The following is a 16,803-nucleotide window of genomic DNA, read 5'->3' as shown; positions in this document are numbered from 1 at the left end:
AAAGCCTTACTATACTATGTCATTTTTTAGGGAAAAAGCCTTACTATACTATGTCGTTTTTTTAAGGAAAAAGGCTTACTGTACTATGTCGTTTTAGGGGGAAAAAAAGCCTTTCTATGCTATGTCATTTTTTTAATTTAAAAAAAGCCTTACTATACTATGTCATTTTTTGAATAAAAAAGCCTTACTATACCATGTCGTTTTTTGAATTAAAAAGCCTTATTATACTATGTCGTTTTTTGAATAAAAAAGCCTTACTATACTATGTCATTTTTTAGGGAAAAAGCCTTACTATACTATGTCGTTTTTTTAAGGAAAAAGGCTTACTATACTATGTCGTTTTAGGGGAAAAAAAGCCTTACTATACCATGTCGTTTTATAAGAAAAAAGCCTTTCTATGCTATGTCATTTTTTAATTTAAAAAAGCCTTACTATACTATGTCATTTTTTTAGGGAAAAAGCCTTACTATACTATGTCGTTTTTTTAAGGAAAAAGGCTTACTATACTATGTCGTTTTAGGGGAAAAAAAGCCTTTCTATGCTATGTCATTTTTTAATTTAAAAAAAGCCTTAATATACTATGTCATTTTTTGAATAAAAAAGCCTTACTATACTATGTCGTTTTTTAAGAAAAAGAGCCTTACTATAGTATGTCGTTTTTTGAATAAAAAAGCCTTACTATACTATGTCATTTTTTAGGGAAAAAGCCTTACTATACTATGTCGTTTTTTTAAGAAAAAGAGCCTTACTATAGTATGTCGTTTTTTGAATAAAAAAGCCTTACTATACTATGTCATTTTTTAGGGAAAAAGCCTTACTATACTATGTCGTTTTTTTAAGGAAAAAGGCTTACTGTACTATGTCGTTTTAGGGGGAAAAAAAGCCTTTCTATGCTATGTCATTTTTTTAATTTAAAAAAAGCCTTACTATACTATGTCATTTTTTGAATAAAAAAGCCTTACTATACCATGTCGTTTTTTGAATTAAAAAGCCTTACTATACTATGTCGTTTTTTGAATAAAAAAGCCTTACTATACTATGTCATTTTTTAGGGAAAAAGCCTTACTATACTATGTCGTTTTTTTAAGGAAAAAGGCTTACTATACTATGTCGTTTTAGGGGAAAAAAAGCCTTACTATACCATGTCGTTTTATAAGAAAAAAGCCTTTCTATGCTATGTCATTTTTTAATTTAAAAAAGCCTTACTATACTATGTCGTTTTTTGAATAAAAAAGCCTTACTATACTATGTCATTTTTTTAGGGAAAAAGCCTTACTATACTATGTCGTTTTTTTAAGGAAAAAGGCTTACTATACTATGTCGTTTTAGGGGGAAAAAAGCCTTTCTATGCTATGTCATTTTTTAATTTAAAAAAAGCCTTAATATACTATGTCATTTTTTGAATAAAAAAGCCTTACTATACTATGTCGTTTTTTAAGAAAAAGAGCCTTACTATAGTATGTCGTTTTATGAATAAAAAAGCCTTACTATACTATGTCATTTTTTAGGGAAAAAGCCTTACTATACTATGTCGTTTTTTTAAGGAAAAAGGCTTACTATACTATGTCATTTTAGGGGAAAAAAAGCCTTTCTATGCTATGTCATTTTTTAATTTAAAAAAAGCCTTACTATACTATGTCATTTTTTGAATAAAAAAGCCTTACTATACTATGTCGTTTTTTAAGAAAAAGAGCCTTACTATAGTATGTCGTTTTTTGAATAAAAAAGCCTTACTATACTATGTCATTTTTTAGGGAAAAAGCCTTACTATACTATGTCGTTTTTTTAAGGAAAAAGGCTTACTATACCATGTCGTTTTAGGGGAAAAAAAGCCTTGCTATACCATGTCGTTTTATAAGAAAAAAAGCCTTTCTATACTATGTCATTTTTTAGGGAAAAAGCCTTACTATACTATGTCGTTTTTTTAAGGAAAAAGGCTTACTATACTATGTCATTTTTTTATTTAAAAAAAGCCTTTCTATACTATGTCATTTTTTAGGGAAAAAGCCTTACTATACTATGTCGTTTTTTGAATAAAAAAGCCTTACTATACTATGTCATTTTTTGAATAAAAAAGCCTTACTATACTATGTCGTTTTTTAAGAAAAAGAGCCTTACTATAGTATGTCGTTTTTTGAATAAAAAAGCCTTACTATACTATGTCGTTTTTTGAATAAAAAAGCCTTACTATACTATGTCGTTTTTTTAAGAAAAAGAGCCTTACTATAGTATGTCGTTTTTTGAATAAAAAAGCCTTACTATACTATATCATTTTTTGAATAAAAAAGCCTTACTATACTATGTCGTTTTTTTAAGAAAAAGAGCCTTACTATAGTATGTCGTTTTTTGAATAAAAAAGCCTTACTATACTATGTCATTTTTTAGGGAAAAAGCCTTACTATACTATGTCGTTTTTTAAGGAAAAAGGCTTACTATACTATGTCGTTTTAGGGGGAAAAAAGCCTTACTATACCATGTCGTTTTAGGGGAAAAAAAGCCTTACGATGCTGTCATTTTTTAATTTAAAAAAAGCCTTACTATACTATGTCGTTTTATAAGAAAAAAAGCCTTTCTATGCTGTCATTTTTTTATTTAAAAAAAAGCCTTACTATACTATGTCATTTTTTGAATAAAAAAGACTTACTATACTATGTCGTTTTTTAAGAAAAAGAGCCTTACTATAGTATGTCGTTTTTTGAATAAAAAAGCCTTACTATACTATGTCATTTTTTTGGGAAAAAGCCTTACTATACTATGTCGTTTTTTTAAGGAAAAAGGCTTACTATACTATGTCGTTTTAGGGGAAAAAAAGCCTTTCTATGCTATGTCATTTTTTAATTTAAAAAAAGCCTTACTATACTATGTCATTTTTTGAATAAAAAAGCCTTACTATACTATGTCGTTTTTTAAGAAAAAGAGCCTTACTATAGTATGTCGTTTTTTGAATAAAAAAGCCTTACTATACTATGTCATTTTTTAGGGAAAAAGCCTTACTATACTATGTCGTTTTTTTAAGGAAAAAGGCTTACTATACCATGTCGTTTTAGGGGAAAAAAAGCCTTGCTATACCATGTCGTTTTATAAGAAAAAAAGCCTTTCTATACTATGTCATTTTTTAGGGAAAAAGCCTTACTATACTATGTCGTTTTTTTAAGGAAAAAGGCTTACTATACTATGTCATTTTTTTATTTAAAAAAAGCCTTTCTATACTATGTCATTTTTTAGGGAAAAAGCCTTACTATACTATGTCGTTTTTTGAATAAAAAAGCCTTACTATACTATGTCATTTTTTGAATAAAAAAGCCTTACTATACTATGTCGTTTTTTAAGAAAAAGAGCCTTACTATAGTATGTCGTTTTTTGAATAAAAAAGCCTTACTATACTATGTCATTTTTTAGGGAAAAAGCCTTACTATACTATGTCGTTTTTTTAAGAAAAAGAGCCTTACTATAGTATGTCGTTTTTTGAATAAAAAAGCCTTACTGTACTATGTCATTTTTTAGGGAAAAAGCCTTACTATACTATGTCGTTTTTTGAATAAAAAAGCCTTACTATACTATGTCGTTTTTTTAAGAAAAAGAGCCTTACAATAGTATGTCGTTTTTTGAATAAAAAAGCCTTACTATACTATATCATTTTTTGAATAAAAAAGCCTTACTATACTATGTCGTTTTTTTAAGAAAAAGAGCCTTACTATAGTATGTCGTTTTTTGAATAAAAAAGCCTTACTATACTATGTCATTTTTTAGGGAAAAAGCCTTACTATACTATGTCGTTTTTTAAGGAAAAAGGCTTACTATACTATGTCGTTTTAGGGGGAAAAAAGCCTTACTATACCATGTCGTTTTAGGGGAAAAAAAGCCTTAAGATGCTATGTCATTTTTTAATTTAAAAAAAGCCTTACTATACTATGTCGTTTTATAAGAAAAAAAGCCTTTCTATGCTGTCATTTTTTTATTTAAAAAAAAGCCTTACTATACTATGTCATTTTTTGAATAAAAAAGACTTACTATACTATGTCGTTTTTTAAGAAAAAGAGCCTTACTATAGTATGTCGTTTTTTGAATAAAAAAGCCTTACTATACTATGTCATTTTTTTGGGAAAAAGCCTTACTATACTATGTCGTTTTTTTAAGGAAAAAGGCTTACTATACTATGTCGTTTTAGGGGAAAAAAAGCCTTTCTATGCTATGTCATTTTTTAATTTAAAAAAAGCCTTACTATACTATGTCATTTTTTGAATAAAAAAGCCTTACTATACCATGTCGTTTTTTGAATAAAAAAGCCTTACTATACTATGTCGTTTTTTGAATAAAAAAGCCTTACTATACTATGTCATTTTTTAGGGAAAAAGCCTTACTATACTATGTCGTTTTTTTAAGGAAAAAGGCTTACTATACTATGTCGTTTTAGGGGGAAAAAAGCCTTACTATACCATGTCGTTTTATAAGAAAAAAAGCCTTTCTATGCTATGTCATTTTTTAATTTAAAAAAAGCCTTACTATATTATGTCGTTTTTTTAAGGAAAAAGGCTTACTATACTATGTCGTTTTAGGGGGAAAAAAGCCTTACTATACCATGTCGTTTTATAAGAAAAAAAGCCTTACTATACTATGTCATTTTTTAGGGAAAAAGCCTTACTATACTATGTCGTTTTTTGAATAAAAAAGCCTTACTATACTATGTCGTTTTTTTAAGAAAAAGAGCCTTACAATAGTATGTCGTTTTTTGAATAAAAAAGCCTTACTATACTATATCATTTTTTGAATAAAAAAGCCTTACTATACTATGTCGTTTTTTGAATAAAAAAGCCTTACTATACTATGTCATTTTTTAGGGAAAAAGCCTTACTATACTATGTCGTTTTTTAAGGAAAAAGGCTTACTATACTATGTCGTTTTAGGGGGAAAAAAGCCTTACTATACCATGTCGTTTTAGGGGAAAAAAAGCCTTAAGATGCTATGTCATTTTTTAATTTAAAAAAAGCCTTACTATACTATGTCGTTTTATAAGAAAAAAAGCCTTTCTATGCTGTCATTTTTTTATTTAAAAAAAGCCTTACTATACTATGTCATTTTTTGAATAAAAAAGACTTACTATACTATGTCGTTTTTTAAGAAAAAGAGCCTTACTATAGTATGTCGTTTTTTGAATAAAAAAGCCTTACTATACTATGTCATTTTTTTGGGAAAAAGCCTTACTATACTATGTCGTTTTTTTAAGGAAAAAGGCTTACTATACTGTGTCGTTTTAAAGAAAAAAAAGCCTTTCTATGCTATGTCATTTTTTAATTTAAAAAAAGCCTTACTATACTATGTCATTTTTTGAATAAAAAAGCCTTACTATACCATGTCGTTTTTTGAATAAAAAAGCCTTACTATACTATGTCGTTTTTTGAATAAAAAAGCCTTACTATACTATGTCATTTTTTAGGGAAAAAGCCTTACTATACTATGTCGTTTTTTTAAGGAAAAAGGCTTACTATACTATGTCGTTTTAGGGGGAAAAAAGCCTTACTATACCATGTCGTTTTATAAGAAAAAAAGCCTTTCTATGCTATGTCATTTTTTAATTTAAAAAAAGCCTTACTATACTATGTCATTTTTTGAATAAAAAAGCCCTACTATACTATGTCGTTTTTTAAGAAAAAGAGCCTTTCTATGCTATGTCATTTTTTAATTTAAAAAAAGCCTTACTATACTATGTCATTTTTTGAATAAAAAAGCCTTACTATACTATGTCATTTTTTAGGGAAAAAGCCTTACTATACTATGTCGTTTTTTAAGGAAAAAGGCTTACTATACTATGTCGTTTTAGGGGAAAAAAAGCCTTACTATACCATGTCGTTTTAAAGAAAAAAAAAGCCTTTCTATGCTATGTCATTTTTTAATTTAAAAAAAGCCTTACTATACCATGTCGTTTTTTAAGAAAAAGAGCCTTACTATAGTATGTCGTTTTTTGAATAAAAAAGCCTTACTATACTATGTCATTTTTTAGGGAAAAAGCCTTACTATACTATGTCGTTTTTTTAAGAAAAAGAGCCTTACTATAGTATGTCGTTTTTTGAATAAAAAAGCCTTACTATACTATGTCATTTTTTAGGGAAAAAGCCTTACTATACTATGTCGTTTTTTGAATAAAAAAGCCTTACTATACTATGTCGTTTTTTTAAGAAAAAGAGCCTTACAATAGTATGTCGTTTTTTGAATAAAAAAGCCTTACTATACTATATCATTTTTTGAATAAAAAAGCCTTACTATACTATGTCGTTTTTTTAAGAAAAAGAGCCTTACTATAGTATGTTGTTTTTTGAATAAAAAAGCCTTACTATACTATGTCATTTTTTAGGGAAAAAGCCTTACTATACTATGTCGTTTTTTAAGGAAAAAGGCTTACTATACTATGTCGTTTTAGGGGGAAAAAAGCCTTACTATACCATGTCGTTTTAGGGGAAAAAAAGCCTTACGATGCTATGTCATTTTTTAATTTAAAAAAAGCCTTACTATACTATGTCGTTTTATAAGAAAAAAAGCCTTTCTATGCTGTCATTTTTTTATTTAAAAAAAAGCCTTACTATACTATGTCATTTTTTGAATAAAAAAGACTTACTATACTATGTCGTTTTTTAAGAAAAAGAGCCTTACTATAGTATGTCGTTTTTTGAATAAAAAAGCCTTACTATACTATGTCATTTTTTTGGGAAAAAGCCTTACTATACTATGTCGTTTTTTTAAGGAAAAAGGCTTACTATACTATGTCGTTTTAGGGGAAAAAAAGCCTTTCTATGCTATGTCATTTTTTAATTTAAAAAAAGCCTTACTATACTATGTCATTTTTTGAATAAAAAAGCCTTACTATACCATGTCGTTTTTTGAATAAAAAAGCCTTACTATACTATGTCGTTTTTTGAATAAAAAAGCCTTACTATACTATGTCATTTTTTAGGGAAAAAGCCTTACTATACTATGTCGTTTTTTTAAGGAAAAAGGCTTACTATACTATGTCGTTTTAGGGGGAAAAAAGCCTTACTATACCATGTCGTTTTATAAGAAAAAAAGCCTTTCTATGCTATGTCATTTTTTAATTTAAAAAAAGCCTTACTATACTATGTCATTTTTTGAATAAAAAAGCCCTACTATACTATGTCGTTTTTTAAGAAAAAGAGCCTTTCTATGCTATGTCATTTTTTAATTTAAAAAAAGCCTTACTATACTATGTCATTTTTTGAATAAAAAAGCCTTACTATACCATGTCATTTTTTAGGGAAAAAGCCTTACTATACTATGTCGTTTTTTAAGGAAAAAGGCTTACTATACTATGTCGTTTTAGGGGAAAAAAAGCCTTACTATACCATGTCGTTTTAAAGAAAAAAAAAGCCTTTCTATGCTATGTCATTTTTTAATTTAAAAAAAGCCTTACTATACCATGTCGTTTTTTAAGAAAAAGAGCCTTACTATAGTATGTCGTTTTTTGAATAAAAAAGCCTTACTATACTATGTCGTTTTTTAAGAAAAAGAGCCTTACTATAGTATGTCGTTTTTTGAATAAAAAAGCCTTACTATACTATGTCATTTTTTAGGGAAAAAGCCTTACTATACTATGTCGTTTTTTTAAGAAAAAGAGCCTTACTATAGTATGTCGTTTTTTGAATAAAAAAGCCTTACTATACTATGTCATTTTTTAGGGAAAAAGCCTTACTATACTATGTCGTTTTTTGAATAAAAAAGCCTTACTATACTATGTCGTTTTTTTAAGAAAAAGAGCCTTACAATAGTATGTCGTTTTTTGAATAAAAAAGCCTTACTATACTATATCATTTTTTGAATAAAAAAGCCTTACTATACTATGTCGTTTTTTTAAGAAAAAGAGCCTTACTATAGTATGTTGTTTTTTGAATAAAAAAGCCTTACTATACTATGTCATTTTTTAGGGAAAAAGCCTTACTATACTATGTCGTTTTTTAAGGAAAAAGGCTTACTATACTATGTCGTTTTAGGGGGAAAAAAGCCTTACTATACCATGTCGTTTTAGGGGAAAAAAAGCCTTACGATGCTATGTCATTTTTTAATTTAAAAAAAGCCTTACTATACTATGTCGTTTTATAAGAAAAAAAGCCTTTCTATGCTGTCATTTTTTTATTTAAAAAAAAGCCTTACTATACTATGTCATTTTTTGAATAAAAAAGACTTACTATACTATGTCGTTTTTTAAGAAAAAGAGCCTTACTATAGTATGTCGTTTTTTGAATAAAAAAGCCTTACTATACTATGTCATTTTTTTGGGAAAAAGCCTTACTATACTATGTCGTTTTTTTAAGGAAAAAGGCTTACTATACTATGTCGTTTTAGGGGAAAAAAAGCCTTTCTATGCTATGTCATTTTTTAATTTAAAAAAAGCCTTACTATACTATGTCATTTTTTGAATAAAAAAGCCTTACTATACCATGTCGTTTTTTGAATAAAAAAGCCTTACTATACTATGTCGTTTTTTGAATAAAAAAGCCTTACTATACTATGTCATTTTTTAGGGAAAAAGCCTTACTATACTATGTCGTTTTTTTAAGGAAAAAGGCTTACTATACTATGTCGTTTTAGGGGGAAAAAAGCCTTACTATACCATGTCGTTTTATAAGAAAAAAAGCCTTTCTATGCTATGTCATTTTTTAATTTAAAAAAAGCCTTACTATACTATGTCATTTTTTGAATAAAAAAGCCCTACTATACTATGTCGTTTTTTAAGAAAAAGAGCCTTTCTATGCTATGTCATTTTTTAATTTAAAAAAAGCCTTACTATACTATGTCATTTTTTGAATAAAAAAGCCTTACTATACTATGTCATTTTTTAGGGAAAAAGCCTTACTATACTATGTCGTTTTTTAAGGAAAAAGGCTTACTATACTATGTCGTTTTAGGGGAAAAAAAGCCTTACTATACCATGTCGTTTTAAAGAAAAAAAAAGCCTTTCTATGCTATGTCATTTTTTAATTTAAAAAAAGCCTTACTATACCATGTCGTTTTTTAAGAAAAAGAGCCTTACTATAGTATGTCGTTTTTTGAATAAAAAAGCCTTACTATACTATGTCATTTTTTGAATAAAAAAGCCTTACTATACTATGTCGTTTTTTAAGAAAAAGAGCCTTACTATAGTATGTCGTTTTTTGAATAAAAAAGCCTTACTATACTATGTCATTTTTTAGGGAAAAAGCCTTACTATACTATGTCGTTTTTTTAAGGAAAAAGGCTTACTATACTATGTCGTTTTAGGGGAAAAAAAGCCTTTCTATGCTATGTCATTTTTTAATTTAAAAAAAGCCTTACTATACTATGTCATTTTTTGAATAAAAAAGCCTTACTATACCATGTCGTTTTTTGAATAAAAAAGCCTTACTATACTATGTCGTTTTTTGAATAAAAAAGCCTTACTATACCATGTCATTTTTTAGGGAAAAAGCCTTACTATACTATGTCGTTTTTTTAAGGAAAAAGGCTTACTATACTATGTCGTTTTAGGGGAAAAAAAGCCTTACTATACCATGTCGTTTTATAAGAAAAAAAGCCTTTCTATGCTATGTCATTTTTTAATTTAAAAAAAGCCTTACTATACTATGTCATTTTTTGAATAAAAAAGCCTTACTATACTATGTCGTTTTTTAAGAAAAAGAGCCTTTCTATGCTATGTCATTTTTTAATTTAAAAAAAGCCTTACTATACTATGTCATTTTTTGAATAAAAAAGCCTTACTATACTATGTCGTTTTTTTAAGAAAAAGAGCCTTACTATAGTATGTCGTTTTTTGAATAAAAAAGCCTTACTATACTATGTCATTTTTTTAGGGAAAAAGCCTTACTATACTATGTCGTTTTTTTAAGGAAAAAGGCTTACTATACTATGTCGTTTTAGGGGAAAAAAAGCCTTTCTATGCCATGTCATTTTTTAATTTAAAAAAAGCCTTACTATACTATGTCATTTTTTGAATAAAAAAGCCTTACTATACTATGTCGTTTTTTAAGGAAAAAGGCTTACTATACTATGTCGTTTTAGGGGAAAAAAAGCCTTACTATACCATGTCGTTTTATAAGAAAAAAACCTTTTCTATGCTATGTCATTTTTTAATTTAAAAAAAGCCTTACTATACTATGTCATTTTTTGAATAAAAAAGCCTTACTATACTATGTCGTTTTTTAAGAAAAAGAGCCTTACTATAGTATGTCGTTTTTTGACTAAAAAAGCCTTACTATACTATGTCATTTTTTAGGGAAAAAGCCTTACTATACTATGTCGTTTTTTTAAGGAAAAAGGCTTACTATACTATGTCGTTTTAGGGGGAAAAAAAGCCTTTTTATGGTATGTCATTTTTTAATTTAAAAAAAGCCTTACTATACTATGTCATTTTTTGAATAAAAAAGCCTTACTATACTATGTCGTTTTTTAAGAAAAAGAGCCTTACTATAGTATGTCGTTTTTTGAATAAAAAAGCCTTACTATACTGTCATTTTTTAGGGAAAAAGCCTTACTATACTATGTCGTTTTTTTAAGGAAAAAGGCTTACTATACTATGTCGTTTTAGGGGAAAAAAAGCCTTTCTATGCCATGTCATTTTTTAATTTAAAAAAAGCCTTAATATACTATGTCATTTTTTGAATAAAAAAGCCTTACTATACCATGTCGTTTTTTGAATAAAAAAGCCTTACTATACTATGTCGTTTTTTGAATAAAAAAGCCTTACTATACTATGTCATTTTTTAGGGAAAAAGCCTTACTATACTATGTCGTTTTTTTAAGGAAAAATGCTTACTATACTATGTCGTTTTAGGGGGAAAAAAGCCTTACTATACCATGTCGTTTTATAAGAAAAAAAGCCTTTCTATGCTATGTCATTTTTTAATTTAAAAAAAGCCTTACTATACTATGTCATTTTTTGAATAAAAAAGCCCTACTATACTATGTCGTTTTTTAAGAAAAAGAGCCTTTCTATGCTATGTCATTTTTTAATTTAAAAAAAGCCTTACTATACTATGTCATTTTTTGAATAAAAAAGCCTTACTATACTATGTCATTTTTTAGGGAAAAAGCCTTACTATACTATGTCGTTTTTTAAGGAAAAAGGCTTACTATACTATGTCGTTTTAGGGGAAAAAAAGCCTTACTATACCATGTCGTTTTAAAGAGAAAAAAGCCTTTCTATGCTATGTCATTTTTTAATTTAAAAAAAGCCTTACTATACCATGTCGTTTTTTAAGAAAAAGAGCCTTACTATAGTATGTCGTTTTTTGAATAAAAAAGCCTTACTATACTATGTCATTTTTTGAATAAAAAAGCCTTACTATACTATGTCGTTTTTTAAGAAAAAGAGCCTTACTATAGTATGTCCTTTTTTGAATAAAAAAGCCTTACTATACTATGTCATTTTTTAGGGAAAAAGCCTTACTATACTATGTCGTTTTTTTAAGGAAAAAGGCTTACTATACTATGTCGTTTTAGGGGAAAAAAGCCTTTCTATGCTATGTCATTTTTTAATTTAAAAAAAGCCTTACTATACTATGTCATTTTTTGAATAAAAAAGCCTTACTATACCATGTCGTTTTTTGAATAAAAAAGCCTTACTATACTATGTCGTTTTTTGAATAAAAAAGCCTTACTATACTATGTCATTTTTTAGGGAAAAAGCCTTACTATACTATGTCGTTTTTTTAAGGAAAAAGGCTTACTATACTATGTCGTTTTAGGGGAAAAAAAGCCTTACTATACCATGTCGTTTTATAAGAAAAAAAGCCTTTCTATGCTATGTCATTTTTTAATTTAAAAAAAGCCTTACTACACTGTCATTTTTTGAATAAAAAAGCCTTACTATACTATGTCGTTTTTTAAGAAAAAGAGCCTTTCTATGCTATGTCATTTTTTAATTTAAAAAAAGCCTTACTATACTATGTCATTTTTTGAATAAAAAAGCCTTACGATACTATGTCATTTTTTTAAGAAAAAGAGCCTTACTATAGTATGTCCTTTTTTGAATAAAAAAGCCTTACTATACTATGTCATTTTTTTAGGGAAAAAGCCTTACTATACTATGTCGTTTTTTTAAGGAAAAAGGCTTACTATACTATGTCGTTTTAGGGGAAAAAAAGCCTTTCTATGCCATGTCATTTTTTAATTTAAAAAAAGCCTTACTATACTATGTCATTTTTTGAATAAAAAAGCCTTACTATACTATGTCGTTTTTTAAGGAAAAAGGCTTACTATACTATGTCGTTTTAGGGGAAAAAAAGCCTTACTATACCATGTCGTTTTATAAGAAAAAAACCTTTTCTATGCTATGTCATTTTTTAATTTAAAAAAAGCCTTACTATACTATGTCATTTTTTGAATAAAAAAGCCTTACTATACTATGTCATTTTTTAGGGAAAAAGCCTTACTATACTATGTCGTTTTTTAAGGAAAAAGGCTTACTATACTATGTCGTTTTAGGGGAAAAAAAGCCTTTCTATGCTATGTCATTTTTTAATTTAAAAAAAGCCTTACTATACTATGTCATTTTTTGAATAAAAAAGCCTTACTATACCATGTCGTTTTTTGAATAAAAAAGCCTTACTATACTATGTCGTTTTTTGAATAAAAAAGCCTTACTATACCATGTCATTTTTTAGGGAAAAAGCCTTACTATACTATGTCGTTTTTTTAAGGAAAAAGGCTTACTATACTATGTCGTTTTAGGGGAAAAAAAGCCTTACTATACCATGTCGTTTTATAAGAAAAAAAGCCTTTCTATGCTATGTCATTTTTTAATTTAAAAAAAGCCTTACTATACTATGTCATTTTTTGAATAAAAAAGCCTTACTATACTATGTCGTTTTTTAAGAAAAAGAGCCTTTCTATGCTATGTCATTTTTTAATTTAAAAAAAGCCTTACTATACTATGTCATTTTTTGAATAAAAAAGCCTTACTATACTATGTCGTTTTTTTAAGAAAAAGAGCCTTACTATAGTATGTCGTTTTTTGAATAAAAAAGCCTTACTATACTATGTCATTTTTTTAGGGAAAAAGCCTTACTATACTATGTCGTTTTTTTAAGGAAAAAGGCTTACTATACTATGTCGTTTTAGGGGAAAAAAAGCCTTTCTATGCCATGTCATTTTTTAATTTAAAAAAAGCCTTACTATACTATGTCATTTTTTGAATAAAAAAGCCTTACTATACTATGTCGTTTTTTAAGGAAAAAGGCTTACTATACTATGTCGTTTTAGGGGAAAAAAAGCCTTACTATACCATGTCGTTTTATAAGAAAAAAACCTTTTCTATGCTATGTCATTTTTTAATTTAAAAAAAGCCTTACTATACTATGTCATTTTTTGAATAAAAAAGCCTTACTATACTATGTCGTTTTTTAAGAAAAAGAGCCTTACTATAGTATGTCGTTTTTTGACTAAAAAAGCCTTACTATACTATGTCATTTTTTAGGGAAAAAGCCTTACTATACTATGTCGTTTTTTTAAGGAAAAAGGCTTACTATACTATGTCGTTTTAGGGGGAAAAAAAGCCTTTCTATGGTATGTCATTTTTTAATTTAAAAAAAGCCTTACTATACTATGTCATTTTTTGAATAAAAAAGCCTTACTATACTATGTCGTTTTTTAAGAAAAAGAGCCTTACTATAGTATGTCGTTTTTTGAATAAAAAAGCCTTACTATACTGTCATTTTTTAGGGAAAAAGCCTTACTATACTATGTCGTTTTTTTAAGGAAAAAGGCTTACTATACTATGTCGTTTTAGGGGAAAAAAAGCCTTTCTATGCCATGTCATTTTTTAATTTAAAAAAAGCCTTACTATACTATGTCATTTTTTGAATAAAAAAGCCTTACTATACCATGTCGTTTTTTGAATAAAAAAGCCTTACTATACTATGTCGTTTTTTGAATAAAAAAGCCTTACTATACTATGTCATTTTTTAGGGAAAAAGCCTTACTATACTATGTCGTTTTTTTAAGGAAAAATGCTTACTATACTATGTCGTTTTAGGGGGAAAAAAGCCTTACTATACCATGTCGTTTTATAAGAAAAAAAGCCTTTCTATGCTATGTCATTTTTTAATTTAAAAAAAGCCTTACTATACTATGTCATTTTTTGAATAAAAAAGCCCTACTATACTATGTCGTTTTTTAAGAAAAAGAGCCTTTCTATGCTATGTCATTTTTTAATTTAAAAAAAGCCTTACTATACTATGTCATTTTTTGAATAAAAAAGCCTTACTATACTATGTCATTTTTTAGGGAAAAAGCCTTACTATACTATGTCGTTTTTTAAGGAAAAAGGCTTACTATACTATGTCGTTTTAGGGGAAAAAAAGCCTTACTATACCATGTCGTTTTAAAGAGAAAAAAGCCTTTCTATGCTATGTCATTTTTTAATTTAAAAAAAGCCTTACTATACCATGTCGTTTTTTAAGAAAAAGAGCCTTACTATAGTATGTCGTTTTTTGAATAAAAAAGCCTTACTATACTATGTCATTTTTTGAATAAAAAAGCCTTACTATACTATGTCGTTTTTTAAGAAAAAGAGCCTTACTATAGTATGTCCTTTTTTGAATAAAAAAGCCTTACTATACTATGTCATTTTTTAGGGAAAAAGCCTTACTATACTATGTCGTTTTTTTAAGGAAAAAGGCTTACTATACTATGTCGTTTTAGGGGAAAAAAGCCTTTCTATGCTATGTCATTTTTTAATTTAAAAAAAGCCTTACTATACTATGTCATTTTTTGAATAAAAAAGCCTTACTATACCATGTCGTTTTTTGAATAAAAAAGCCTTACTATACTATGTCGTTTTTTGAATAAAAAAGCCTTACTATACTATGTCATTTTTTAGGGAAAAAGCCTTACTATACTATGTCGTTTTTTTAAGGAAAAAGGCTTACTATACTATGTCGTTTTAGGGGAAAAAAAGCCTTACTATACCATGTCGTTTTATAAGAAAAAAAGCCTTTCTATGCTATGTCATTTTTTAATTTAAAAAAAGCCTTACTACACTGTCATTTTTTGAATAAAAAAGCCTTACTATACTATGTCGTTTTTTAAGAAAAAGAGCCTTTCTATGCTATGTCATTTTTTAATTTAAAAAAAGCCTTACTATACTATGTCATTTTTTGAATAAAAAAGCCTTACGATACTATGTCATTTTTTCAAGAAAAAGAGCCTTACTATAGTATGTCGTTTTTTGAATAAAAAAGCCTTACTATACTATGTCATTTTTTTAGGGAAAAAGCCTTACTATACTATGTCGTTTTTTTAAGGAAAAAGGCTTACTATACTATGTCGTTTTAGGGGAAAAAAAGCCTTTCTATGCTATGTCATTTTTTAATTTAAAAAAAGCCTTACTATACTATGTCATTTTTTGAATAAAAAAGCCTTACTATACTATGTCATTTTTTAAGAAAAAGAGCCTTACTATAGTATGTCGTTTTTTGACTAAAAAAGCCTTACTATACTATGTCATTTTTTAGGGAAAAAGCCTTACTATACTATGTCGTTTTTTTAAGGAAAAAGGCTTACTATACTATGTCGTTTTAGGGGGAAAAAAAGCCTTTCTATGGTATGTCATTTTTTAATTTAAAAAAAGCCTTACTATACTATGTCATTTTTTAATTTAAAAAAAGCCTTACTATACTATGTCGTTTTTTAAGAAAAAGAGCCTTACTATAGTATGTCGTTTTTTGAATAAAAAAGCCTTACTATACTATGTCATTTTTTTAGGGAAAAAGCCTTACTATACTATGTCGTTTTTTTAAGGAAAAAGGCTTACTATACTATGTCGTTTTAGGGGAAAAAAAGCCTTTCTATGGTATGTCATTTTTTAATTTAAAAAAAGCCTTACTATACTATGTCATTTTTTGAATAAAAAAGCCTTACTATACTATGTCGTTTTTTAAGAAAAAGAGCCTTACTATAGTATGTCGTTTTTTGAATAAAAAAGCCTTACTATACTATGTCATTTTTTAGGGAAAAAGCCTTACTATACTATGTCGTTTTTTTAAGGAAAAAGGCTTACTATACTATGTCGTTTTAGGGGGAAAAAAGCCTTTCTATGCTATGTCATTTTTTAATTTAAAAAAAGCCTTACTATACTATGTCATTTTTTGAATAAAAAAGCCTTACTATACTATGTCGTTTTTTAAGAAAAAGAGCCTTACTATAGTATGTCGTTTTTTGAATAAAAAAGCCTTACTCTACTATGTCATTTTTTAGGGAAAAAGCCTTACTATACTATGTCGTTTTTTAAGGAAAAAGGCTTACTATACTATGTCGTTTTAGGGGAAAAAAAGCCTTACTATACCATGACGTTTTAAAGAAAAAAAAGCCTTTCTATGCTATGTCATTTTTTAATTTAAAAAAAGCCTTACTATACTATGTCATTTTTTGAATAAAAAAGCCTTACTATACTATGTCGTTTTTTAAGAAAAAGAGCCTTACTATAGTATGTCGTTTTTTGAATAAAAAAGCCTTACTATACTATGTCATTTTTTAGGGAAAAAGCCTTACTATACTATGTCGTTCTTTTAAGGAAAAAGGCTTACTATACTATGTCGTTTTAGGGGGAAAAAAGCCTTTCTATGCTATGTCATTTTTTAATTTAAAAAAAGCCTTACTATACTATGTCATTTTTTGAATAAAAAAGCCTTACTATACTATGTCGTTTTTTAAGAAAAAGAGCCTTACTATAGTATGTCGTTTTTTGAATAAAAAAGCCTTACTATACTATGTCATTTTTTAGGGAAAAAGCCTTACTATACTATGTCGTTTTTTAAGGAAAAA

The 16,803-nt window shown here is 27.4% G+C and overlaps 1 protein-coding gene across 3 annotated transcripts in view; it reads right to left on the bottom strand.

Annotated features, from left to right (window-relative positions):
- nup188 (nucleoporin 188) overlaps positions 1-16,803 on the bottom strand; it is a 35,182-nt gene that overhangs the window by 4,145 nt on the left and 14,234 nt on the right. The gene's annotated exons all lie outside the window — the stretch shown is intronic.

The sequence above is a fragment of the Stigmatopora argus genome, chromosome 16 (genome assembly GCF_051989625.1).
Source record: "Stigmatopora argus isolate UIUO_Sarg chromosome 16, RoL_Sarg_1.0, whole genome shotgun sequence".
In the NCBI taxonomy this organism is placed as follows: Eukaryota; Metazoa; Chordata; class Actinopteri; order Syngnathiformes; family Syngnathidae; genus Stigmatopora; species Stigmatopora argus.
This window is presented reverse-complemented; position numbering and strand designations above follow the sequence as displayed.